The sequence below is a fragment of the Lutra lutra genome, chromosome X (assembly GCF_902655055.1).
Source record: "Lutra lutra chromosome X, mLutLut1.2, whole genome shotgun sequence".
In the NCBI taxonomy this organism is placed as follows: domain Eukaryota; kingdom Metazoa; phylum Chordata; class Mammalia; order Carnivora; family Mustelidae; genus Lutra; species Lutra lutra.
The window spans coordinates 35,818,405-35,844,394 of NC_062296.1; the positions used below are offsets into that span (position 1 = coordinate 35,818,405).

The window sequence follows — 25,990 nt, forward strand, 5'->3', positions numbered from 1 at the left end:
ATTTTTTAAGAAACAGCAGACATAGGAAAAACACTGAAAAGTAATTAGAAGTTACCCTTTTGTAGGAGATATTTACATTTATAAGGAAAATCTCCATTTGTAAGAATTGTTCCCCCTCTGTACCAGGAAAAGAAGGATGACTTAAACTCTAGACACTCTTATCAATGGAGAAGACACTGACCCCAAGCTGCATAATGACCTTACCCTTGATTATCATGCTCTTCCTGGTCCCCTTCCATAACTGGCCTTCTGCCCTACATTACCCCCATCACCCAATGTCTTCCCTTAGTCTGTAAGCTAGAGATAGTATTTAAGATGGTGGCTTGGGCCATTTCGGGAAGTGACTCGATTTTCCTGGGTCTTTCCCATGTCTGCAGGAGGTACACATGGTATTAAACCTCCATTTGTCTTTCTCCTGTCAATTGGTCTTTTATTACATTGGCCAGGTGGGTTGGAGGGCTAGGGGGAGGAGGTCTCAGTGAAGAACCTAGAAGGGTAGAGGGAAAATTACTTTTCCTCCCCCACATTTGATTGGCTTATTTCTAACCATGACCAGGTAGTTCTACTCTTCTATTCTCCCCGGGGGCAAACCAAACAAGAACCTCATCCTTCTAAGAGACAAATCGGTTCCATGCTACTTGGTTTGACCTAGACCTGGGTTATAGAACAACTGCATCTGTATGACCTTCATCAGAGCACTGGTTCTCAAGTGAGACAATGAAACCTCTGCAGAGCAACTGGTTGAACATGCAGATTCCTGGGCTCCCCCATTAGGAATGCTGACTCCAAAAGTCTGGGACTCCAGGAATCTGCATGTTTAACAAATGCCCCAGGAGACTTGACCACTCCTGGCAGCCAGATATGATGACTGTTTGACCTTGGCCTGGACTACTACAGGAGTCAAAGACATTCAACAGGACTAAGGATTAATGAAAGAATGAAGCTCATGTTTGTGGAGTTCCTTCCTATACAGTGATTTAATGATGTGGTTTACAAAGTCACTGATACATGTCCCTCTCTAGTGAGCATTTATTAAAATAGATTATCTGCGGGGCACCTGGATGTCTCAGTTCTTGGGCATCTGTCTTCAGCTCAGGTCATGGTCCCAGGGTCCAGGGATCAAGCCCTGCATTAGGCTCCCTGCTCAGTGGGAAGCCTGCTTCTCCCTTTCCCACTCCCCCTGATTATATTCCCTCTCTTGCTGTCTCCCTGACAAATAAATAAAATCTTTTTAAAAACTTAAAAAATAAGCTATCTGCATTATAAACTTGTTTGGCTCTGTCATGTGTATATTCTTTAGCATTTGTCTCTTTGGTTTCCTCGAAATCTACATTTAGAAATAAAGGGTACTATAAGGAAAATCACTACATAGAAAGACACCTGCTTGAATTCCTACCAAGAGGAAAAGAAAGAAGAATGGAAAAGAGAACGGGTCTTGAAAGGGACATGGCCAGGAGTCCATCACCTGAAAAATACCTGATCAGAGAACCCAGAAAAGGAAATATCCACTGAGAACGAGCCTTTCCCCCTGTGGATCAATTTGATTAATAGTGCAAAACCAATGACAGTTACAGGCCCATAATCCTTCACTGGTAACACCAAATCCAAAAAGCTCTAAAAACCAAAAAATGGGTTTTTTCAAAGCTAATTTGATAGCAAGTATGACTTGAACTGAGCTGAAACTATTCATGCACTCCTTTATTTCACTTGTGCTGAATATTCATATAACTTCCATAAAAATAGTATCTTTTGGGAGTACATGGGTGGTCAGTCTGTTGATCATCCAACTCTTGATTTTGGCTCAGGTCATGATATCAGGGGTCCTGAGATCAAGCCCCGCATTAGGTTCCTTGCTCAGCAGAGAGTCTGCTGGAGATTCTCTCTTTCCCTCTCCCCTTGCTGTTCCCCTGCTCATGCTCTCTTTCTCAATCGCTCCCTCTCTCGCTCTCTCTCTCTCTCTCTCTCTAAAATAAATAAATAAATAGATCTTTAAAATAACAATAAGAGTAATAATAATAATAAGCTTTTGATTATGGGGTGTTACCCCAGATCCTACTGGGAGGATATATAAAATACTCCATATTCACTGTATTGCCTTTCTGATTTATTTTAAGTAAGCTCTACACCCAACATGGGGCTTGAATTTATAACCACGAGATCAAGAGTCAAGTGCTCAACCAAATAAGCCACCCAGGTTCCCCTGTATTACCTTGAAATCGAAAAATTTCTGACTTCTGAAATACATCTGACCTGAACGGTTTGGGATAAGGACTCTCAATTTGGATTCTCAATCATCTGAACATTAATTTATCCCCACTCCCCACCCTACTCTTCAGGAGCAATCCAAGAAAGAAACAAAGCTGGTATTCTCTACCCCTGACACAGCAGTAAAGTTACTCACCTGAAGCAAGGGACCAAGTCGGAGATTGCACTCAGTTACCCAGCATCAGGCCCATCAAAGGCTACACTCACAAGGTACAGAATACAGAGAATAGACAGGGGCCCCTAACCACCTTGGAAAGGTCCTCAATACTTTTGGAGTCACCTAAGAGCCATGACAGCAGCCTTCCTCAGATTCTGGAATAGCCAAGATACTTCATGATAACATGCTAAACAGAGAAGCAAAAATACAACACTGGGCCCCACAGTTAACTCTAACTTTTCCCACAGCCAAGGAGAGATGACCAGATTCCTGGGGCAGATTCCCCTACACCTGCTCCATTTGGCTGCCTCGGACTCATGATAGCCCTATGGCAAAAGCCCAGAAACCTACTAAAGGGAGCAAAGCCTCCAGCACCAACCCAAGGATGGGTCTAAGCTCTTTTGAGGCAGCTAATCCATCTAGTTTTGACCCTAAATGAGTTCTCCAACAGTTTCACATGTCCAAGCCACTCCCATCAACACTTTGGCCTTTCTCATCTGGTGCGTCTATACCCATCACCAAGATACAGAGTATCTTCTTTGAGCAACCTTTAAATCAGGTACATGTAGACATGCCTCATCAGCAGATCTGAAAAAGGACCCCAAATCCATCCTATTCCATTTCCAGTAAACTCAAGGCCTCCCTTAGCAACTTCAAAGATTTATGACATTGAACCTCTCTGCCCTAGCATTCTGGAGCCACATCCATAATCACCATTAACCAAAGGAGCCATGTGAAAATAACATTTTAATTCAGAGGCCCAGTGGGCCCCCAGTCTTGGACTGAACATCCCTGCTTTCTTCCTTGCTGGGCTGCCATTTGCCTCCAAATTTTGGTAGCATGTGTTAGACCAGCAGATGGAAAGTTAATGGATCCCTTCAGTTGCAAATAGGGTGGGAAGAAAGGAGACTCAGAAGCGCAAACAAGGACAGTAGGAAGATGGGAATGTGTCTGAGCATATCCCATCACCAAGTTGGTGCTTCTGTACTCATGCCGAAATCTACCCCGTTCAGCACCTGAAGAAAAGGACAAGGACAGATGGTAACAGACAGAGGGATGTGCTACAGAACACTTCTACTCTCCCATTGTTTGGGAGATGAGCAGGGCCTTGTTATTAAATTCCACTTTGCAGATAAAGGAACCTAAGGGAAAACGTTCCAACAAGTACCCAGATCCCCTAAACTCCCAGTTCAACACATCTTCTACCTCACACCTGACACGGTCCACACCTTATGGTGTTCTCTTCTTTAGACTGTAGCCCTGCCCCTTGACCCAATGGCACATGGAGAGTCACCCCAATGCCCCCACACCTGTACCACAACACAGTTCACAATATGTAGTTGCTATAAGGTGAACCCTCTCCAAACACAACCAAACTGCGCAGCAAATAAAGTTTATATAGATGGGCTGCAGAGTCCAGCATTCCCTAAAGACGTGCTCATCTTAGCCCCAAGCCACCTCATTCAGAACCAGGTCTGCTGGGCTCTGATACTCTTTGGATCCTTACAAAATGGAAGTCTTTTTCTGGAAAAAAGGTACAGGTTCCATTCAAAACCATACCCTCTCAGATTGCCCAGGAAAGGTCCCTGTACTACAAGGTTCTCCTTCCCACTGCTAAAAGAAAGCCACAGACAGGCCCAAGGTGGAGTCACTCACCTCCAAGATAACAAACCAAGACTTAACTGCAGTTCCAACTCCCCCCAGTAGAATTTTAAGCCAATCAATTTGGAATTTTCTGGCCAGCACCAGAGAAATACTCCATTCTCCAAAGAAAGATGATGTAATCCAGCTAATAAAACCCTCTGCCCTTCCCCCTTAGGGAAGGGGACCTTGCCTGAAACAATCCTTTCTTTCCTTTTTTTCTCCTTTGCTAATAACTCCCTTGCCCCACCCTACTTCCTATAGAAACCAACTGTTTTCTACAACTCCCCTCCCCTGGCTGGATGGGATGCTGCCTGACTCATGAATCTCTTAATAAAGCCAATTAGATCTTCAAATTTACCCTGTTGAATTTTGTTCTTTAACATTGGCAATTTGTAAATTCAGCTCTTTTCAAAGCACCTAATCTAGGCAGCTGTCCCAGTTCCTCCTCCACCTCCGAACTGCTCTGGCTCCCCACCCAACCTACCCCTCCGGTATCACTTGTCCTCCTTCCTGTTCCTGTCCTCACAAGTTCAAAGTTCATTGGCATCATTGTTCAGCCTCCCATAAGCTGCTTCACTCCAACATTAAACCTGACAAACCCCCATCTTCAGGACACCTAAGGAAGATTAAATTTTGTTCACAGGAGTAAGTGTCGGTACTATGCCAATGTAATCGGGAAGAAAGGCCACTTGCCAAGACCATTCTAAATGAGGGACTAGCCAGGTAAATCAGTGAAGAGGCTAGAAAAACTAAATGAAACAGAAACCATGGAAGAGGACCAGGTGAGTGGTGTTTGGCCTGGTTCACAATCTTCTCAGGCCCCGTCCTCTGGCTCTAGTTCCCCTGGTCCTATCTCCTATGATGGTACACAGCAATTTAGGGATTCCTGAATGCTTATAACCATTACCAACCATAGAGAAGATCCATTCCTTGAACTGCCCAAAGTCTGTCCTAGGCTCTAGTCACTAATGATCATACCCTTGGACCCACACCCTCTCTCCCTGGACCACTGAGATAATCTCTTCACTGGTCTCCCACCTCCAGATACACTGCTGGAAGAAAGATCGACCTAAAACACTGTTCTGATCTGCCACTTAAAATCCTACAAAATGACTTGCCAGTTTCTACGGAAAAATCCCAAGCTTCTTAGCATTGCAGGCAACACTTTCTCTGCTCCAGACCCTGTCTACCTCTTCAACCTGGAAGCTTCACGCTTTGTGCCAAATTGTACCCTGAATATACTCCATGTCGATAAACACACTTCTACAACCTCATTTTCTAATTGCTCCATTTCGTTCAATTATAGATATGCAACAATTTACTCAACCAATCTCCTCCTACTGCACATGCTGTTATGTCTACGTTTTCAGATCCTTTACTCTTTCCTTAGTCTACATTTGTGCAAGGAGGATTTCTAGGTCTTCAAAGGGAATATACATTTTAGGGCTTTTAACCTATAATTCTAAACTGCCTTCGAGAAAATTTCTTTGAATTTATACTCCCACCAGCAACATATGAGAAAGTGTTTCTGCTACAACCTGTTTAAAAGGCAAAACATGGAATGGGAGCAGAATTTGCCACCCTGAAATAAGTCTCTTTGGCATAAGGATTATTTTAGGCGTGTTATTTAAACACACACACACACACACACACACACACACACACAAAACAGCAGACATGGGGACAAGCTCTGAAAAGTGAGCAGAAGTTACTCTTTTGTAGGAGATATTTACATTTATAAGGAAAATCTCCATTTGTAAGAATTGCGCCCTCCCCCGACCAGGAAAAGAAGGATGACTTAAACTATCTAGACACTCTTATCAATGGAGAAGACACTGACCCCAAGCCTGCATAATGACCTTACCCTTGATTACCATGCCTTTCCTAGTCCCCTCCCATAACTGGCCTTCTGCCCTACACTACCCCCACCACCCAATGTCTTCCCTTTGTCTCTAAGCTAGAGATGGTATTTAAGGTGGTAGCTTGGGCCATTTTGGGGAGTTACTCGATTTTCTTGGGTCTCTCCCATGTCTGCAGGAGGCATACATTCTATTAAACTTCCATTTGTTTTTCTCTCCTGTTAACTGGTCTTTAATTATGGGGTTGGGGGAGAGGATCTCTGCCAAGAACCTAGAAGGGTAGAGAAAAAATTATTTTCTTACCCAATAACACACACATTCAACTTATTCCTTTAATTGGCATGTATCAAATGAACAAAAATGTTTGACTATTTTCTTTTTTTTTATTAAAGATTTTATTTACTTATTTGACAGACAGAAATCACAAGTAGGTAGAGAGGCAGGCAGATAGAGAGGAAGGGAAGCAGGCTCCCTGCTGAGCAGAGAGCCCGATGCGGGACTCGATCCCAGGACCCTGAGATCATGACCTGAGCCGAAGGCAGCGGCTTAACCCACTGAGCCACCCAGGCGCCCGTTTGACTATTTTCTAACATGTTTTTTGGACAGCTATATTTCTTCTTTGGGTATGTGACCACCTGTGGCCTTTGCCTATTTTACAACTGATATGTTTTTTTCCTTACTGGATTGTAAGAGCCATTTATGTTTTAATGATATTTTATACAGATTATTTGATATTTATTGCAAATATTTCCCCCAGGACGTCAGTGTTGTCGCTTTGCTTATGTTGGTTTTTTGATATACAGAAGTTTTTTATCTTTATGTAATCAGATATATTTGTCACTTCCTTTATGGCTTCTGTCTTTGATGTCATGTTTAAAAGTCTTACAACCCTGAGATTATAGAAGAGTCACCTACTATTTTCATAATTTTATTTTTAAAATTTCAATCTCTACTGCTAATATGATTCACTCTTCCAGAATGGCCTTCTCATCTTAAATTTTCTGGCCAATCCCTATTTATCCTTCAAATACAAAATTAAGCACCATTTTCTCCAGGAAGCCTTTCGTTAAGTGCCCACCCTCTATCCTTCCATTAACTCCTTCTGATTACCTCTTTCTGAGAAATTACCAATTTTGTCAGTGTAAAGAACTTATGAAAAGAGAGCTTTCTCTTAAGAATTTAGAAAAAAAAGGGGCACCTGGGTGGCTCAGTGGGTTAAGCCGCTGCCTTCGGCTCAGGTCATGATCCCAGGTCCTGGGTTCAAGCCCCGCATTGGGCTTTCTGCTCAGCAGGGAGCCTGCTTCCTCCTCTCTCTCTGCCTGCCTCTCTGCCTACTTGTGATTTCTCTCTGTCAAATAAATAAATAAATAAATAAATAAATAAATAAAAGAATTTAGAAAAAAAAAGGAAATAAGCATACTTATAAAGAGTTGGGATTTAGAATCAACCTAAAATGGATTTAAAAGGTTATAAAGTCATCTTAAAACCAGAATGGTTCCTAGACTTCAAAGAACAGATTGTAACCTGCTTGAATTATACCTTTAAAAAGAATGGGGTGGGGCGCCTGGGTGGCTCAGTGGGTTAAAGCCTCTGCCTTAGGCTCAGGTCACGATCCCAGGGTCCTGGGATGGAGCCCTGCATCAGGCTCTCTGCTCAGCGGGGAGCCTGCTTCCTCCTCTCTCTCTCTCTGCCTACTTGTGATCTCTGTCTGACAAATAAATAAATAAAATCTAAAAAAAAAAAAAAGAATGGGTTTGCTCAACCACTGAGTTATCGAATAAGGAGAGTCACACAGAGGTGTATTTTGTCGTGCCCACACCCAAGCACTAGCAAGGGGCCAGAGAAGCTTAGCTCATAAACACCAAGCTTTCTGGTCCCACTGGCAAATTCATCCCTATTAAGAGAATGAAAGCAAGACAGGTAGCATTGCTAAGTGGTTCAGATTATGGGTTTTAGAGTTAAAACAAACTTGGGTCCACAGGCTGGCTCTGCCACTCACGGCACAGTGAGCTTGGGCAAGAAACTGGAGGAATTCCCGTTTCTCAAATAGGGACAAAAATAGTATCTACATCTCACGAGGTTTTGGAGAGGATCAAATGCAACAGAGCAAGCAAAGCTCTTGGCACGATGCCTAGCGTATAGCTAGCACTCAGTACCTAAGAACTATAATTGTTCTGATCTCAGTAGAAAAATCCATCCCTACTGTGAGCTACATCAGCACAGCTCATGTTAAATTTCCAGGAAAAACAGGAACTTCATGGTGGAGAAATCTGGCAGACACTGTGTTGACTGAATGACTGTGGTTATCATCACCGGTAATAAGACATATCATCGTGTACTCCCTGAAATGACACACAAAAAGGGTAAAGCCTCACTTCTGTGCTGTTTTTGTCTGTAACTGCCAAAATATGAGCAAGAAAAAAAATCAGATAAATCTAAATTAGGGATGCTTTACAAAGGAACTTACCAGTGCTCTTCAAACTGTCAAGGTAATGAAAGACAGAATGGTAAACTGTCATGGACAGAAAAGACTAAGAAGACATGACAACTAAATATAATGTGGGATCCTGGATTGGACCCTGGAATAGTAAAGGGATGTTTGTGAAAAAACTGGTGAAATCAGAACATAATCTATAGTTCAGTTCATAGCACCAATGACAATTTCTCAGTGTTAATAATTTTACCATGATTATGCAAGATGTTAACATTAGGGTAGCTGAGTGAAAGTATACAGAAATTTTCTGTAATATTCTTTACAAATCTTCTGTAAATCAAAAATAATTTTAGAGGCACCTGGGAGGCTCAGTCAGTTAAACGTCCGACTCTTGATTCCAGCTCAGGTCATGATCTCAGTCAGGGTCATGAGATCAAGCCCCGCACAGGGCTCTGCACCAACCGTGGAGACTGCTGAAGATTTCCTTTCTCACTCTCCCTCTGCCCTTTACCCTACCCCCCAACATGCACGTGCATGCACATGCTCTCTCTCTCTCAAAAAAAAAAAAAAAAATGAAAGAAAAAAAAGAAAAGGAAGAAAGAAAAATAAATAAAACACAGAGTTTATAAAAGTACTGTCATCTAATCAGTTAGCCTATTTTCAAACTTTGGAGCTATTGTTCATGGCACCCCCTTCCTCTGCCTCCACATGTAGTCAGTCCCCAAGTCCTATCATGTTGACACCTCAACCTTTTCAATATATCTCACATTTATCCTCACCATCTTTCCCTCGTTTAGTCCCTCTCATCTTCTTGAACTACTATAACAATTTCCTATCTGATCTCCAGGTTTCCAGTATCTCCCCTCCTTTACTCTAGGGTTCATACATTACTGTCAGGTTCTTATTCTTAAAATAGAGCCCTTATAATGTTATGTTCCTCCTTAAAATTTTCAGATGACCAATTCAACACAATCACTATTGGAATCTTAGCTGACTTCTTTGTAGAAAATGACAAGCTAATTCTAAAATTCTTATGGAATTGTAAGGGACTCCAAATAGCCAAAACAAGGTGAAAAGAACAAGAAGAAGGACCCACATGACTTGCTTTCAAAACTCCTTACAAAGCAATAATAAAGATTGCATGGTACTGGCATAAGGAGAGACATACAGGCTAATGGAATGGAGGTGAAACTCCAAAAATAAACACAACTGATTTTCAAAGTCTCTTCAACAAATGGTCCTGAGACAAGTGGACCCATGCATACAGATGGGTGAACCCCATCTCATAACCACACACAAAAGTTAAGTCAAATTCAACCAAAGACCTAAATGTAAAAGCAAAAACTATAAAACTCTTAAAAGTAAACAGAGTAGGAGTGCCTGGGTGGCTCATAACTGCCTTCAGCTCGGGTCATGATCCCAGGGTTCTGGGATGGAGGCCAGCATCAGGCTCCCTGCACGGCAGGGGCCTGCTTCTCCCTCTCCCTCTGTTGCTCCCACTGCTTGTGTTCTCCTGCTCTCTCCATCTGGCAAATAAATAAATAAAATCATTTTTAAAAAGTAAACATAATAGTCAATCAATCATGACCCCAGATTTGGGAATGGATTCTTAGATGTGAAACAGAAAGCAAAAGCAACAAAAGATAAAAACAGCTAAATGGGACTTCATGAAAATTAAAATCTTCTGTGATTCAAAGGACACCATTAAGAAAGAAAAGAGACAACACAAAGAATGAAAGAAAATTTTTGCAAATCCTACGTCTGACAAGGGTCTCTTATCCAGAATACATAAAACCCTTGAAACACAACAATAAAATGACAAACAACCCAATTAAAAGTGGGCTCAGGATCTGAATAGACATTTATCCAAAGAACACAAGCAAATAGCCAGTGCACTCATGAAAAGATGCTCAATGTCATTAGCCGTTAGAGAAATGAAAATCAAATCCACAAGGACATACCACTTCAGGCTAAGATAAAAGACAATCCCAGGTGTTTGTAATGATGGGGAAAAACTCAAACCTCATACAGACACACCTCATTTTATCCTGCTTTGCTTTACTGCACTTTGTAGATACTGCATTTTTTTTTAATTTTTTTTTTTAACTAATGCAAGGTCAATGGCAAACTTGCATTGAACAAGTCTATCAGTGCCATTCTTCCAACAGCATCTGTTCACTTTGTATCACTGTGTCACATTTTGGTAATTCTTAAATATCTCAAACTTTTTCATTATTTGTTAAGGTGATCTGTTATGGTGATCTCTGCTGTTACGCTGTAATTTTTTTCAGATGCCACAAACAGCACTCGCATGAGACAGCGAACTTAATCGACACATGTTGTCTGTGTTCTGACTGCTCCACTGACCAACTGTTCCCCCATCACTCACCCTCTCCTTGGGCCTCCTTATTCCCTGAGACACAATACGGATGTTAGGCCATTTTCTAACCCTACAGGGGCATCTAAGTGTTCAGATGAAAGGAAGAGTTGCACACCTCTTACTTTGAATCAAAAGCCAGAAATGATTAAATTTTGTGAGAAAGGCATGTTGAAAGCCAGTAGGCCGAAAGCGGGGCCTCTTAAGCCAAGCAGCTGGCCAAGCTGTGACTACAAAGGAAAAGTTCTTGAAGGAAATTAAAAGTGCTACTCCAGTGAACACATGAATGGTAAGAAAGCAAAACAACTTTTGGTGAATATGGAGAAAGTTGGAGTGGTCTGGACAGAAGATCCAACAAGCCACCACATTCCCCTAAGCCAAAGCCTAATCCGGAGCAAAGCCCTGACTCTCTTCAATTCCATGAAGGCCAAGGGAGGTGAGGAAGCTGTAAAGAAAAATGTGCAGCTAGCAGAGGATGGTTCATGAGGTTTAAGTAAAGTTGTCTCCTTAAGTGCTGACATAGAAGCTGCAGCAGGTTCTCTAGAAAGTCTAGCTAAGATAGCTAATGAAGGTGGCCACACTAAACAACAGACTGTCAATGCAGATCAAACAGACTTTTATTGGAAGAAGATGCCATCTCTGGCTATCATAGCTAGAGAGGAAAAGTCAACACCTGACTTCAAAGCTTCAGAGAACGGCTGACTCTCTTACTAAGTGCTAAAGCAGCTGGTTACAGATGTTCGAAACCAAAGCTTGAAGTCGAAGCCAATGCTCATTTGCCATTCCAGAAATCCTAGGGCACTTAAGAATTACGCTAAATTTCTTCTGCCTGTGCTCTATAAATGGAACAACACCAGCCTGGATGACAGCACATCTGTTCACAACATGGTTTGTGGCATATTTAAAGCCTAATGTTGAGACCTACCGCTCGGGGAAAAAAAAAAAAAAGACTCTTTCCAAAATCTTCCTGCTCACTGACAATGCACCTGGTCACCTAAGAGCTCTGGTGGAAATGTGTGCCATTAATGTTATTTTCATGCCTGCTAATATGACATCCATTCTGTGACCTGTGGTTCAAGGAGTCATTTTGAATTTCCAGTCTTATTATTGAAGAAATACATTTCACAAGGTTATGCAGCTGCCATAGAAAAGTGATTCCTCTGATGGATCTGGGCAAAGTGAATTGAAAACCTTCTGGGAAGGATTCACTCTTCTAGATGCTATTAAGAATATTTGTGATTCCTGGGAAGAGGTCAAAATTCCAACATGATGGGAGTTTGGAAAAAGTTGATCCCAACTCCCGTGGATGACTTTGAGGGGGTCAAGACTTCCATAGAGAAAAGAACTACAGATGCAAAGGAAAGAGCAAGAAAACTAGAATCAGAAGTGGAGCCTGAAGGAGCGCCTGGGTGGCTCAGTGGGTTAAAGCCTCTGCCTTCAGCTCAGGTCATGACCCCAGGGTTCTGGGATCGAGCCCTGCATCAGGCTCTCTGCCCTGCTCGGCAGAGAGCCTGCTTCCCCTCTCCCACTCTCCCTGCTTATGTTCCTGCTCTCTCTATATCTCTGTCAAATAAATAAATAAAATCTTAAAAAAAAAAAAAAGAAAGAAAGAGGTTTCTTGAGATGGAATCTACTCCTGGTGAAGATGCTGTGAAGAGTGTTGAGATGACAACATAGGATTGAGTCCAATTTTTGCAGAAGTTCTACTGTGGTAAAATGCTATCACACAGCATCACACACTACATTGAAATCATTTGTGAAAGGAAGAGTCCATCAGTGCAGCGAAGCTCAGCGTTGTCTCATTTTAAGAAACTGCCCCGACCACACCAGTCTTCAGCAACCACCACTCTGATCAGCCAGTGGCCATCAACATCGAGGCAAGACCAACCACCAGCAGAAAGATTATGACTCACTGAAGACTCAGATGGTTAGCATTTTTCGCAATAAGTATTTTTTTAATTAAGGTACATGCATTGTATGCTTGGACATAATGGTATTGTACACTTAGCAGACCATGGCATAGTGTAAACATTACTTTTATATATATGGGGGAACCAACAAATTCATCTAACTTGCTCTACTGTGATATTTGCTTCACTGCAGTGGTCTGGAATGGAATCCCTGAGGTACGGCTATACACTGTAAAATGGCTCCACCACGCTGGAAAATGGTCTGGCAGTTCCTCAAAAGGCTAAACATAGTTATGATATGACCCAGCAACTCCATTTCCATGTATATGTCCAAGAGAAATGTCCACATAAAAACTTATACATGGATGTTCATTCCATTTCTATGTATATGTCCAAGAGAAATGTCCACATAAAAACTCATACACGGATATTTATGGCAGCCATATTCACAGCCGCCAGAAGGCGGAAACAACGCAAACACTCCTCAGTGAATGAACAGATAAACAAAATGTGGTGCACCCTCACAATGGAACATTATTGGGCCACTAATAGGCGTGAAGTTCTCATCCATGCTACAATATGGATAAAACTTAAACACATACTAAGAGAAAGAAACCAGTCAGAGAAGACAGTGTATTATATGACTCCATCATTATGAAACGTCTAGACCAGGCACATCTATACAGACAGAAAACAGATTAGTCATTGCTTAGACCAGGGGCAGGGGGAAGGACAGGTACGGGAGTGACAGCTAAATGGTATGTAACTTCTTTTTGAGGTGATGAAAATATTCAAAATTGTGGTGATGGCTGCACATAACTGTGAATATACTAAAAACCACTGACTGAACACTTCAAATGGGTGAACTGTACAGTAAGTGTTATATCTCAATAAAGTAATTTAAAAAACAATAAATTTAGGTTGGCTCCTTAATGCTTATTAAGTGAAGCTCCTTAATCTGGCATCCAGGATCCTCCCCTCCCCCTTCATCATTTGACACCACCTGCCCCCAACCAGCATTACTGCTTACTACTCTTCTTCATGTGCCTTTCTATAAAACCAAAAGAATTTCTCCCCATTACCCACATATCCCACCATGCAGTTTCCCATCTGTCTTCCCTCCCCCTCTTCCCTTTCCCCGGAACTCTGTTCTCACAACCCATTTTCACCTGTTATTTTCCTTCTTCTTTCATAAAGCCCAGTTCAAATGCTCCCTCCTGTGCAAATCCTTCCCTGTTCTTCACCCCTCATATGGTAGTCCCTAAAAAATGATTTACTGAAAGAGTGAAGGTCAGTAGGCCTCCCACAGGAGAAAGGACTTCCACCTCAAAACCACAAGCAGTAATGCAGGACTCTCCAAAGGCTGGATAATCCCCTCAAAGCCAGAACTGCACTTCTCTCTTCCTTTCCGAATCACAGTGGCAGCTCACTGCTTCAGCCCCCTTACCAAGTCCTGGAGAACATTCCAAACTGTTACTCTCTACCTTTCCCAAAAACCCTGCCCTTGATGAAAAAAGCACTGATATTATGCCAGGGCTGCCGAGTACAGTTGTGTAGGTTGTGCACTGCACAACCCTAGTGGCGCCATTCAATTATAGTCTATGTGAATGGCACCCTCTCCTAGGGTTGTGCAGTGCAAAGCCATTCGTGGCAGCCCTGCTTAGAAACATCAGTACAATTTAGGAACAAAGCCAAAAAAGAATCCTCAATGAGAGAATCACTGCATCTATATTGCTATTGAGAAGTGGATATTCTCCAAATCTTATCAAGAAGGTTTTTAAAAAAGGGGGGGGGGCAGAAAAAGAACATGGTCATAGCATGCACACAGTATTACCATGGAGTTAGGAAATGGAAACACCCAAGAGAAAAATCGTCATTAATGTTTTCCCAGCACTGTAGAGAAAAAAGGTTACACATTCTGGTCAATACAGTGGTGTAATGTACCTATGCCATCTCTCTTGAAACCCTTCAACCCCTGTTAGGTTCTGATTTTAGGTTACCAAACAAGTTCCTGATTAATCTGGCTTCAAGAACCTGGTTAACAGGAAGGATATGACCCGACTGAGAGACACAAGTGTTGTCTCTACACGGGTCCCTCCCCCATTGTCAATCCATTCTCCCACCTTGTGGTTTATTGCAATGTCTCCCCTAAGGTTGCAGAGTGTGAAACCAACCTCCCTGGGTGAGCTGATAAAAACTCGGCCTTGAGGGGCACCTGGGTGGCTCAGTGGGTTGGAGCCTCTGCCTTTGGCTCGGGTCGTGATCCCGGGGTCCTGGGGTCGAGCCCCGCGTTGGGCTCTCTGCTCACCAGGGAGCCTATTTCCTCCTCTCTCTCTCTCTGCCTGCCTCTCTGCCTACTTGTGATCTCTCTCTGTCAAATAAATAAATAAAAATCTTTTAAAAAATTTAAAAATTAAAAAAAAAAAAAACTAGGCCTTGGACTCACAAACCAAGTTGCTGAGTCAGGGCCCACATCAAACACTCTAAAGCTCAGCCAGAGCAGCAGGCCAATAAGGACCCCCTCTAAACTGCAAGTAGTAAAGCAGGACCCTCTAAATGCGGAGTCATAAAGGGCTGGAGGTGATTAGCTGTAAATACAGGTGAGCTGCTGGTCAAGACTAAATATGCCCGACACCGACTTGGTTCCTTCTTTTGGGTCCCCGCTCCAACTCAGTTCAGCCTCCTACATTTCATTCCACTTCTCCTCCCTCCTCCAGAGACTTCCCCCGGATCACCCACCAAAACTGATCATTCCTTTTCTGAACTACACTGGTGCTTACTGGTGCTATACATTAGTCTATGTGCTATACATCACTCCATTAGTCTCCTACGACTGTAAATAATAATGACAGCAGCAATAGCAGTAATGATAGTAATAGTAATGGCAGTACCTGTGCCTGGTCCTACATTCGGCACCTTCCGTGTACTGTTTCATGCATTCCTCACAGCCATCCTAGGAGATCAGGGCTATTCCCCACCCCAACCCTATTTACACAGGAGGAAATGGAGCTAGTAACGAAAGTAACTTGCCCAAGGTCACACAACTACTAAGTGGGGGAGTCCAGCTTGGAACCCGGGACTGGTTCCAAAGATCACGTCCGTAGCCAATACCACCTTCTATCTCCCCTATATGTTACTTCGGCATTTAAAGAGTTGCCTCTGCCTCCACGCCTCAAAGTATATAACACAGTGTGGGATGCATAAAAGTTCCCCAGGAAACACATGCGATCGTGAGTCTGCTCCCAAGCCAGCTGGAAGAGAAGGGAAGAGGGGTAACGTGTCCGGAGAGGCTCAACCTTTCAAGGAGACACGGGAGACCGCCTCCTCTGACCCATTTAAGAGAGGATCATGCTGCTGACTTGACCTCAATCCCAGAAAAATATTTAGAATAGAATGACCTGGTTGTCTTAAAAACCCTTCCAGACAACTGGGAGGGAATAGAGCCTAGGCCAGCCCATGGGAGGGACAGAGGGTATCCAGTTCCCTGCAGGAAGGGGACCAACTATGTCAGGGTCACAGCTATGTGGGCCAGCAAATATTGCCACCAAGAAGCTATCCGACTGTGGTCAAGGATCTGTGGGGCGGGAGGAGAAATATAGGAGCATTAATTTTAAAGGAGGAAGGTTTTTCCGAATTCCTTCGGCCCCGGTTGTTTTCATCTTTAAAAATAGGAAGAGGACTGCCTGCCACGTGCAGTGCGGCCAAGGTAGCAAATAGGAACGTAAGTCAAGTATATGGGGCCTGATGCCTACGTCAGTTTGTCCTTGCCGGGGTCCTGGGCTTCCAGCGAGATGAAGGACACAGTTCCTAGCTACAAGAAGTTCATGGTCCGTCTACAAAAGTCTTCTGATCTACAGTACCACTAGCACTCCGCCAACCAGTGACAAAGCTGGCTGCATTACCCTAACCCCCAGTAAGGCCGTTTTGTCGGACAGAAATTCTGGCGGGGAGAGAAGAAAATCGCTGGCAAGGATCAAGGCCGGGGAATTATGTCTCTGCGGCCAATCTCCCATCCATGCCTCTGCATCAGGAAACTGGGGAAGGGGACTCTGGATCACTATTCGGAAAGCAACACATATAAACCCTGTTCTTTTCCTTCACAACACTTGCTACTGTTTCTCACTTTATAGCAGCCGTGTTCCTTGTTTGTTTGGTTTTTTTTTTTGTTGTTTTTTTTTTTTTAATGTCCATCCTCCCTGCTAGAATGTCGGCTCTTAGAGGCCAGTGGCTGTGTGCTGATCCTTGTTGTAGATTCAGAAGCTAACACAGTGCCTGGAACATACGAGTTGCTCAACATGTACCTGTGTGCTCCTTGCATTTACTCACAATGCCAAGTATTTGTTGAGCGTCTCTGGTACATGGGATAGCACTGGGTACTCTAAAATACTCAAGCCTTGCTGATGTATAGAATGCCTCTCAAGATTTCTAAGCAACCGGTAATGGTGGTTTGTTTGCAGGGAAAAGAAATAGTGGGGGAGTCGGGTCGGGGGGTTGGAAGGAATCCTACATCCTAGTCTGCTCCTTTCAAATTGAGTTTTTAAATAACAACTAATTGAACATGAAACCTGCAGGGAACACATGCTTACAGGGTCTAATCTCTGGGAGATAAATTTCTCAGTGGCTTTTTATTTGTCATGTGTCCTATTCTTGTCATGCTGCAGGCTTAGATCAGGAGCTTGTGCTGCTCTTATGATAGAATCACACGATAAAAAGGCAATTTTGCAAAGAACAAAGATACGGTGCCTAGCTCTGCTAACCACTCAGGGTATGGAAAGGGAGACCGCTAGAAGTTGGGGTGGGTTCAAAAACCCAGGAAGCTTTGTCCAAACGGCAGTGGGGGAGTGACACTCCTGGTCTCCCCCATAAATAAGATCCATCTTCAAGCAACTGGAAAGATTTATTTTAATCCCTGAGACGGCCTCCAGCCACTGTTAACAGCCCAGACACCAAGCCAGCTAGATAATTGGATTTTTTTTCCTGAAGGGAAGGTGTCACATTTTTGTCTGTGACAGTAATAACGGGGCCCTCACAATGGGCTTGTAACTCCGGCAAGATTTCCTGGTCCCATCTTCTAAGCAGGAAACACTAACATACAGAAAAGTTGATCCTCTTTCAACAGCCCAGAGCCCAGGTCGTTGGCTTTGCTGTTCAAACGCAATGGTTCTACATGCGGAAGGCACCTTGGACTCATCCGGACAGTTCACTGAAAGTAAAAACACAAATTCTTGGGGTCCATGCCTCAAACCCTGACTCACCTGGTCAGGCCTGGGGCTGGGGCAGTCCTATCTTGGAGGTGATTTTCAACATACACAACCACCTTCGCAAACCAGTTCTCTCCACTGCTGAAGAGCCCAGCAGCCTTGAAGAAGAGAGACTCCTTACTCACTATTTTTAAAACTCTCCTTCGAGCAGTATATTCCCCCTCCAAAAAAAAAAAAAAAAAAGGAGGCAGGATGAAGAAGTCTGTAACCAAGACAACAAGCCGGGAGCAGCACAAAGAGATAGGTCTTCTGTGATTTGAAACCAAAGGAAGCGGAAGAAGAGGAGCAGAGGAGGCTAAACACAGACACCGAATAACAGACCAGGAAGCTAAAAGTTGAACAAAAGCATGGTGTCCAAGCGAGCACCCAAATGCCGAAGCCTCAGGCTCCTGCTCCATCGTCCCAACTGGGTACCCTGAACAGAGCCACTCAAGCTGGAAAAGAACCCTGAATTAGTAAACTACACCCTTAAAAAAAATGCTTTCTTCTGAATCAGACTTCTGGGATGAGGTAGGGGGAATGGGACTGGAAGGTCTGCTTTGGCTGAGGTTACAAACTACTTTTTTCCCCCCTTCCAACCCTCCCTCCCTTCCCTACCTGCCCTGACCAGGATGACAATGAAACATGATATTCGCATGTGCTCAGGTTGGTTTAAAAAAAAAAAAAAAAAAAAAAAAAAAGCGCTCCTCCTCTGGCTGCGCCCTGACCCTGGAGCTCAGGTTTTGTTCCCAAGCAGGGAAGCACGGAGATGGATAAAAGGGCTGTGGCGGCTGGAAATTGAAAGGCGCAGAGTTGGCCTTTTGTTCTCCTTTTCAGGCAGGGGCTATTCTGGAAAGCAGACATCAAAAGGAAAATTCAGCCTGCGATGAGCTGAAATTGGACAAAATGTGATGAGGCCTAAGTGGGGGGGGGGGGAAAAGCAAAGAAAAGAAAGAAAAGAGAAAGAGGAAAAAGGGCTTTTCATTACCAGAAGGGGCTCTTTTCTGAAAACTGCCTCAAATTACAGCGCCTTCCACATTTGGTGCGCTCCAGGAAGCTTTGCATTGTACCTAGAACCAAGATACTTTTGGCAGAGTGTTAGGAGGAGGAACTGAGGCAGATGCAAATGGCCCAGAATTTTGTGGTTTGGGAGACACAAGGGGGAAGGAAATGCAGGACTTCCGGGCACTTTCTGCTTCCCTCTATCCAGACAGACAGAGGAGCATTTCAGAGTGATGGCAAGGAAGCTTCAGGAAGCAAAACTGCCCTGGGAAGCAAACTACTGGTGGCTGGAGGGAATGCAAAGCCAGGCATTACCTTTTCTTTTTTTCTTTTTTTTTTTTTTTTTAAGATTTTATTTATTTATTTGTCAGAGAGAGAGAGGGAGAGAGAGCAAGCACAGGCAGACAGAATGGCAGGCAGAGGCAGAGGGAGAAGCAGGCTCCCTGATGAGCAAGGAGCCCGATGTGGGACTCGATCCCAGGACACTGGGATCATGACCCGAGCCGAAGGCAGCTGCTTAACCAACTGAGCCACCCAGGCGTCCCCAGGCATTACCTTTTCTTAAAGGGACTCTAGGAATGGTGCTTATCCTTTATTATCCCTTAGGATATGGACCCATCTGTCTCTGGAGGATTTGGGGTGGGCCCCATGGAAGGATGCTTGGCTCTCATAAGCCTTTGAGCTTTTTGGCTTCTGGGCTCGTGATTTTTTTTAATTAGCCATGTGCCAGCAGTTTCCTTTGCCGCGGGGAGAAAGAACCAGCCTGATGAGGGACTCCCGAAGTGTATCCTACTGGAAGACAGGTAGAGAAATGAGCTACACTACCAGCCATGTACCGTCTGCAAGAATCCAACCCTGGGTCATAGGCCTACACCTGGAAAAGCACTGCTTTCCTGTCCTCTCCAGGGACCTACAGATGGGCCTTTTTCCTAAATGCTTTTGAACTTGATCTCTGTGACCCATTAGGCTGTGTCCTTTCATTAAGTCCTATGGTAGCTTCTATTCTGAGCAGAAGAAACCCACAGGAGTACTAATGAGAAATACAAATAACATTTAGCAACATGTATTTAAGGCACTTTGTAATTTTTAATAGCTGAAGCAGACCCTCAAACCAAATGGCCTGAAGGCCCCTCCTAGCTTTATGGAACTACATAAAATTCATGACAGAAACAACTTTTAGCAAATCTCCTGCTGACCAATTAAATACTTGGTGATGTTAAAAAAACAAAAAAACAAAAACAAAAACAAAACCTCTAAACAGCTTTCTCATTACACCAGCAAAGCAATTTCGGTCGATCGCATAATCAAGAAATACCTACTGATCATACAGTCATGTTCTCCACTCTCCATAGCTATGGAATTCTAGAACAATGAAAAGCCACATGTTATGTCTCAACTCTGCAAGCAAAGCTTTGGGTAAGCTGTACTCCCTTAGCTCTCCTCCAGACCCAGCATTAGTAAGCCCAACCTAAAATACAGAATGTACTTTCCGAATTACTTCACTCTCCCATTTCCCCCCAACCCAGTCCCAGCAGTGACCCCAGCCAAGTGATCTGAGACTGCCTCCAATATCCACAGACAAGTTGTTTCAGGGCCGGCAGACTTTATTTCAAGAATGTCTACTTCTAGGGGCGCCTGGGTGGCTCAGTGGGTTAAGCCGCTGCCTTCGGCTCAGGTCATGATCTCAGGGTCCTGGGATCGAGTCCCGCATCGGGCTCTCTGCTCAGCGGGGAGCCTGCTTCCCTCTCTCTCTGCCTGCCTCTCTGTCTACTTGTGATCTCTCTCTGTCAAATAAATAAATAAAATCTTTAAAAAAAAAAAAAAAAGAATGTCTACTTCTAGAAGAAAATACAACGGCCTGAGAGAACCCTAGGACATAACCCCAGAAGAGCGACTAAAGCAGGCCAAAGACTTGCCCTTTCTAAATCTCAGAACCTACATCTGTGAGAGGGTTGGACTAGACTGGGGCTTTTCTCAGCGTAGCTCAATGTCTCATTGGGTGAGAGAGGTGGGGCAAGTGATTGGTTATGAATAATAGTTAAAACACAAGTTTGCAAATTACTTGCATATATATTCGTCTGCATGTTCTCCCTCTCATTGTTTACTTTCTTGCTCGCATTCCTGTAATGCTCTCTTCAGTCAGAGAGCAAAGGTAAGTAGCAGCAGGGACAGCAGGTGGGAATTCTGCATAACCTATATATTGCCTTCTTGTTGATGTGGCCCTTAGCTGAGTCTGTTGAGCACATGAAGACCGTCCATTATGCGCACAGCAGCCACAAAAAGGTTGAGAACCCCCAGACTAAATGATTCATTCATTTGCCACATAGTAAGAAACTGCCATATACTAGGCTAAGTGCTGGGGGTTCCAGAGCAATTAAGAGACATGGTAGTTGCTTTCATGGAGTGTTCAGGTTGGCAGGATGGAAGAGAAATGGCATAAAACATATAAATCATATTCTAAAATAAAAACTGTGATCAGGGACGCCTGGATGGCTCAGTCGCTTAAACCACTGCCTTCAGCTCAGATCATGAACCCAGGGTCCTGGGATCGAGTCCCGCATCGGGCTCGTTGCTCAGCAGGGAGTCTGCTTAGCTCTCCACCTCTGCCTGCCTCTCTGCCTGCTTGTGTCCTCGCTCTCTATCTCTCTGTGACAAATAAGTAAATAAATAAAATTTAAAAAAAAAAACTGTGATCAGATTTCTTAGAGCCTGTAACTGAGCCATCAACTGGGTAGCAGGCAAGGGGAGGGGGTTCTAGGCAGTGGGAAAGCATGGGTAAAAGCTTCAATGGCCCAGAGGCTACACAGACAAGTTTAGGGAACTTGAAGGAGCTCCTTTTGCCTGGATCATATAGAGTGCCGGGGAAACATGGTAAGAAATGATGCTATAGGGGTGCCTGGCTGGCTTACTTGATAGAGCACGAAACTCTTGATGTTGGGGTCATGAGTTCAAGCCCTACATTGGGCATAGAGCTTACTTAACAAAGAAGAAAGTAAGAAAGAAGAAAGGAAGAAAAAAAAGAAAAGATGGAGGGAGGGAAGAAAGAAAAAAGGGACAGGGAGGAAGGAAGACGGGGAGGAAGGAAGGAAAAGAGGGAGGGATGGAGGGAGGGGAAGGAAAAGGAAGTAAGGAAGGAAAAAGAAAAGAGAAGAGGGAGAGAGAGAGAAAGAGAGAAGAAGGAAAGAGGGAGGGAAGAAAGGAGGGAGGGTGGATACTGTAAGAAAGGAAAGGAAAGAAAAGAAGAAAAGAAAGAAAGAGGGCTGGGGGGAAGGTGAGAGCACGGGAGGGAGGAAGGATGGATGGATGGATATTATAGAAAGAAAGAGGGGGGGAAGAATGAAAGAGAGAAGAGAAGAGAAAGACAGAGGTAGGGAGGAAAGATGGATAGATGGATGGATGGATGGGTACCATAGAGGTGAACAGAAGCCAGATCATACAAGGCCTAGGAAGCCAGGTTGAGGAGTCTGAACGGTTTCCTCCCACCCTAAATCCCAAGGATTCTGCCCATGGACTGATGCCTGGATGTGTGTCTAGCACCACAGGCCTGAAACCCTGATGCTTTTTCCCTTAAAAAAAAAAAAAAAAAAAAAAACACTGTCAGGAGCCCTCATTCGTGGCTAGGGGACTGCTCTTCCATTCTACTTCACATTAAATAGACTTTTGCCAGCTGGTCTGGGAACCTGACCCTCAAGTATACTGTGTCCACGGGAAAATGCAATCTGAATTCTAAACAGACTTCCAAAGAAACTTTTGGAACAAAACCCATTCAACAGTCATTTGGGAATGCCTGGAAAGCAATGAAACACAGGACCTTGCTTTACTCCTCAGAGCCAGTGTTCAGAAAGGAAAAAAAAGAAAAAAGACTGAACACTCTAACCACAATTTTAAAATAAACATAACATCCTCATTTTGATTAGGAGGGTTATATTTAGGTACAATCACTGAAAGGCATCATGCAGTTCCTATTTATGTATTTAAATTACCACAAAACCCCAAATATGTTGGCAATGACTAGCTGTCCTTATTTGAAGTACAGACAATGCAGAAACGGAGAAGGGGGTGGTCTCTTTCGAAGGAAACATGCAAAGCCAGCCTATAGCGTACACACACATCGTCCTGCGTCCCTGCTGAACCAACTCTCAATCCTCGAGACGGTAATTCGACCAATACTTGAGGGTTAAGAAGCGCTGCATTTTGCATGGTGGCTGGCAGCACCCATTCTTCTGGGCATTCAACGGAGAATCCCTACCTATTTGTACTCAGAAGAACACCCCGTGACACCCACCATGCCCCACTTTCTCCCCACCCCCCTCACTTGGTCTACTAGCAGTGAGGGTCACAGAAGTGCTGGCAATTTCCCCGGAGTGCTGGCAATTTCCCAAATGCTCACGAGTCATTTTTATAGCCTGGTCATTCACAAAGTGGGGTGTGCCTAAAAATCACCTGGAGAGAGGGGTGGGTTACAACTCAAATTCCCAGACCGATTCCCTTCCCCCAAATCTGGGCTCAGTAGGTCTGAGGTGAGGCCGAAGAATCAACATTTAGTAAGCATCCCCCCACGGCACACACACAAACACATACACACAAGTAAGTGGCTCAAGGAACAAACTTCGAGAAACCCCACCACAGTTATCTTCACTAGCTGAGTCCCAAATCCTGAACCAAGAATAATGGCCACCAGTAAGAAAGCTGGCTGGCTCTGAGGCACAAGGCCAACACAGGGTAGAATAGATGGGAGAGAAAAAAACCAGCATCCCCAACGACTTGCCCCCAACCACATTTTAGTCTTTAAAAATCCCATATTTTTACTTCAATCAAACAGATGGCGTCTCCTTTCAGGCAATCTCCTACAGGCACCAGAAAAGGAACTCAAGAGGGACCATTTAGAAGGAAGGTATAAAAGTGGGAGAAGAAACAATGTTAATTTGCTTGGCCCTGCCCCAGCTTTGCTGAGCCTCCTTACCTCTCCTGCTAGTTGGTTTCCATTTCTGGAACTCAGTGCTGCTGTAGCAGGTAAGAGAGGCCAAGGTTGGGCAGTCTTCTATTATTCACATTAATGCTTCCCTCTATTACATGAATAATCAAGAGTTGACTGGAAAGAGGAATAAATCAAAGGCAAATATTCCACTGAGAGGTTAAATAGGATAAAGAAGGCCCCCTGTTGGTTGAGAGCTGTGAGGTGATAAATGAACAGTCAGGATCCCTGCCTCTTTCCATTCTCACCATTTGCCAGGAACACAGATTTAAAGCTCGTACGTCAGCGCTGAGCTTGAGAGAAATAATGAGGTGTCTGTGTTTTTCCACTGCTCCCCATAATACCTAGAACAGACTGTGGCACTTAATGTTAACCCTAAATATTAACCAACTGTTGTCGAGTCACCTGCAATGTCTACAGTTGGAACGCTCGAGGCCTAGACCTGGCCTGACGATTTAATTTTATTTTACTGTGGTAAGAACATTTTATGTAAGATCTACCCTCTTAACAAAGTACACAATACAGTATTAACTACAGGCACTACGTCGTACAGCAGATCTCTAGAACCTGTTCATCTTGTATAATCAAAACTTTATGCCCATTGATTAGCAATTTCCCAGCCCTCCATAATGCCTAGTAGCCACCCTTCTACTCTTTGATTGGATGAGTCTGACTCTTCAAACACCTCCAGCATTTATCCTCCTTTTTGAAGGCTGAATAATATTCCATGGTACTTACATACCTTCTCTTTATCCATTCATCCGTCAATGGACATTTAGGTTGTCTCCTACATCTTTCCTATTGTGAACAGTGCTGCAGTGAACACTGGCAGGCTAATATCTGAGATCTCAATTTCAAATCTTTTAGATAAATAGCCAGAATTGGGATTGCTGGATCAAATAACAGGTCTGTTTTTAAATTCTGGAGATACCTCCATGCTATTTTCCAGAGCGACTGCACCATTTTGCTTTCCTGCCAACAGTGTACAAGGGTCCGGGTTTCTCTACATCCTTACCAACCCTAGTTATCTTTTCTTCTCCACTATTACCAAAACCACAGAAGACAATAAGGGCTGGTCTGGCAATTTTTATTGCAAGAAAACAGAGTCCTACTCAAGCTGGCTCAAGAAAAGGGAGGTTTACGACTAAAAACAGAAACAGGTATCCCAAGAGAATCCTACTGCAGGATAAAGCTTGGCCTCGGGAGAACTGGAAGTGGTTCTGGGTTCAAGGTGGTTGTGGGAAACAGCTGCTCTGTCTCTCAGGGCATCTCTATTCCTCTTAGTAGCTTCTTCCGTTTACTCATGGTTTCTGTCTCTTCCTAACTCCAGCATGGATGTGGCCTGATGTGATGCTCCCCTCCCCATCATCTTTTGGCTCTTGTCCCTGGTGCGGACTGTCTTAGTCACTCAGTTTCATGAGTCTAATTTCCTAGGAGAGAAATACAATTGGCCCATCTCATCCTGTTAAAACCCTTGTTGCTTGCCAGGTGATGAATGGGCTGTTTTGGGGACAGATGGCCAACTCTTGGTCCAATCAACCAGGAGGCAGGTTCCCCACAGGTCATGGCCCCTGCCTCCCAGTGCAGCTGGCACAGAGCAGTTTGTCTTCGAAGGGGATATGGGCCAGAAGGCATAGTAAAATATGTATGTACAAGCCTGTTGCTTAGCATGTGATCTGAAAGATCACGGCAAGTCCATTCATTAACTCCAGACACCCATATTCTTCTTACCTTCTTAGGAAAAATGATAGCACCTGACCCCCACCCAAACCTCTTAGCACCCGCCCCGCCACCCCTACTAAACTAACTTCTCCAAGCCGGTAAAAGAATGAGAATGTGTCATATTCCAGGAGGGAACGCCACGCTGCCAACTCTCTGAGGTAAACAAGAAAGGGGAAGAGAGCACGAGATAGACAAATGTTGATCAACTGATACCACTGGCCTTTGGCCCAAGTCTGGGCAGGCCTTCAGTCAGTTCGCTTTAAGTCCTGTGATCATCTTATCTTCCTCTAAGTTTCCCCGAGTGCCGCGTGAGGTCAGCATTCAATGTTAACCAGAACAAGGCAGGCAGCATCACAAACTGACAGATGGCAATTGGGAGCTTATCATTCTCGGATTATTTCATTC

The 25,990-nt window shown here is 43.9% G+C and overlaps 1 protein-coding gene across 10 annotated transcripts in view; it reads right to left on the reverse strand.

Annotated features, from left to right (window-relative positions):
• TMEM164 (transmembrane protein 164) overlaps positions 1-25,990 on the reverse strand; it is a 154,306-nt gene that overhangs the window by 89,209 nt on the left and 39,107 nt on the right. The window contains exon 1 of one of the 10 annotated variants that reach the window (XM_047716894.1): positions 23,852-23,918. The exons of the other annotated variants lie outside the window; for them this stretch is intronic. The gene's annotated coding sequence lies outside the window, so the exon portion shown is untranslated. Of the gene's footprint in view, positions 1-23,851; positions 23,919-25,990 lie in introns of those variants that run through there. 10 annotated transcript variants of the gene reach the window in all.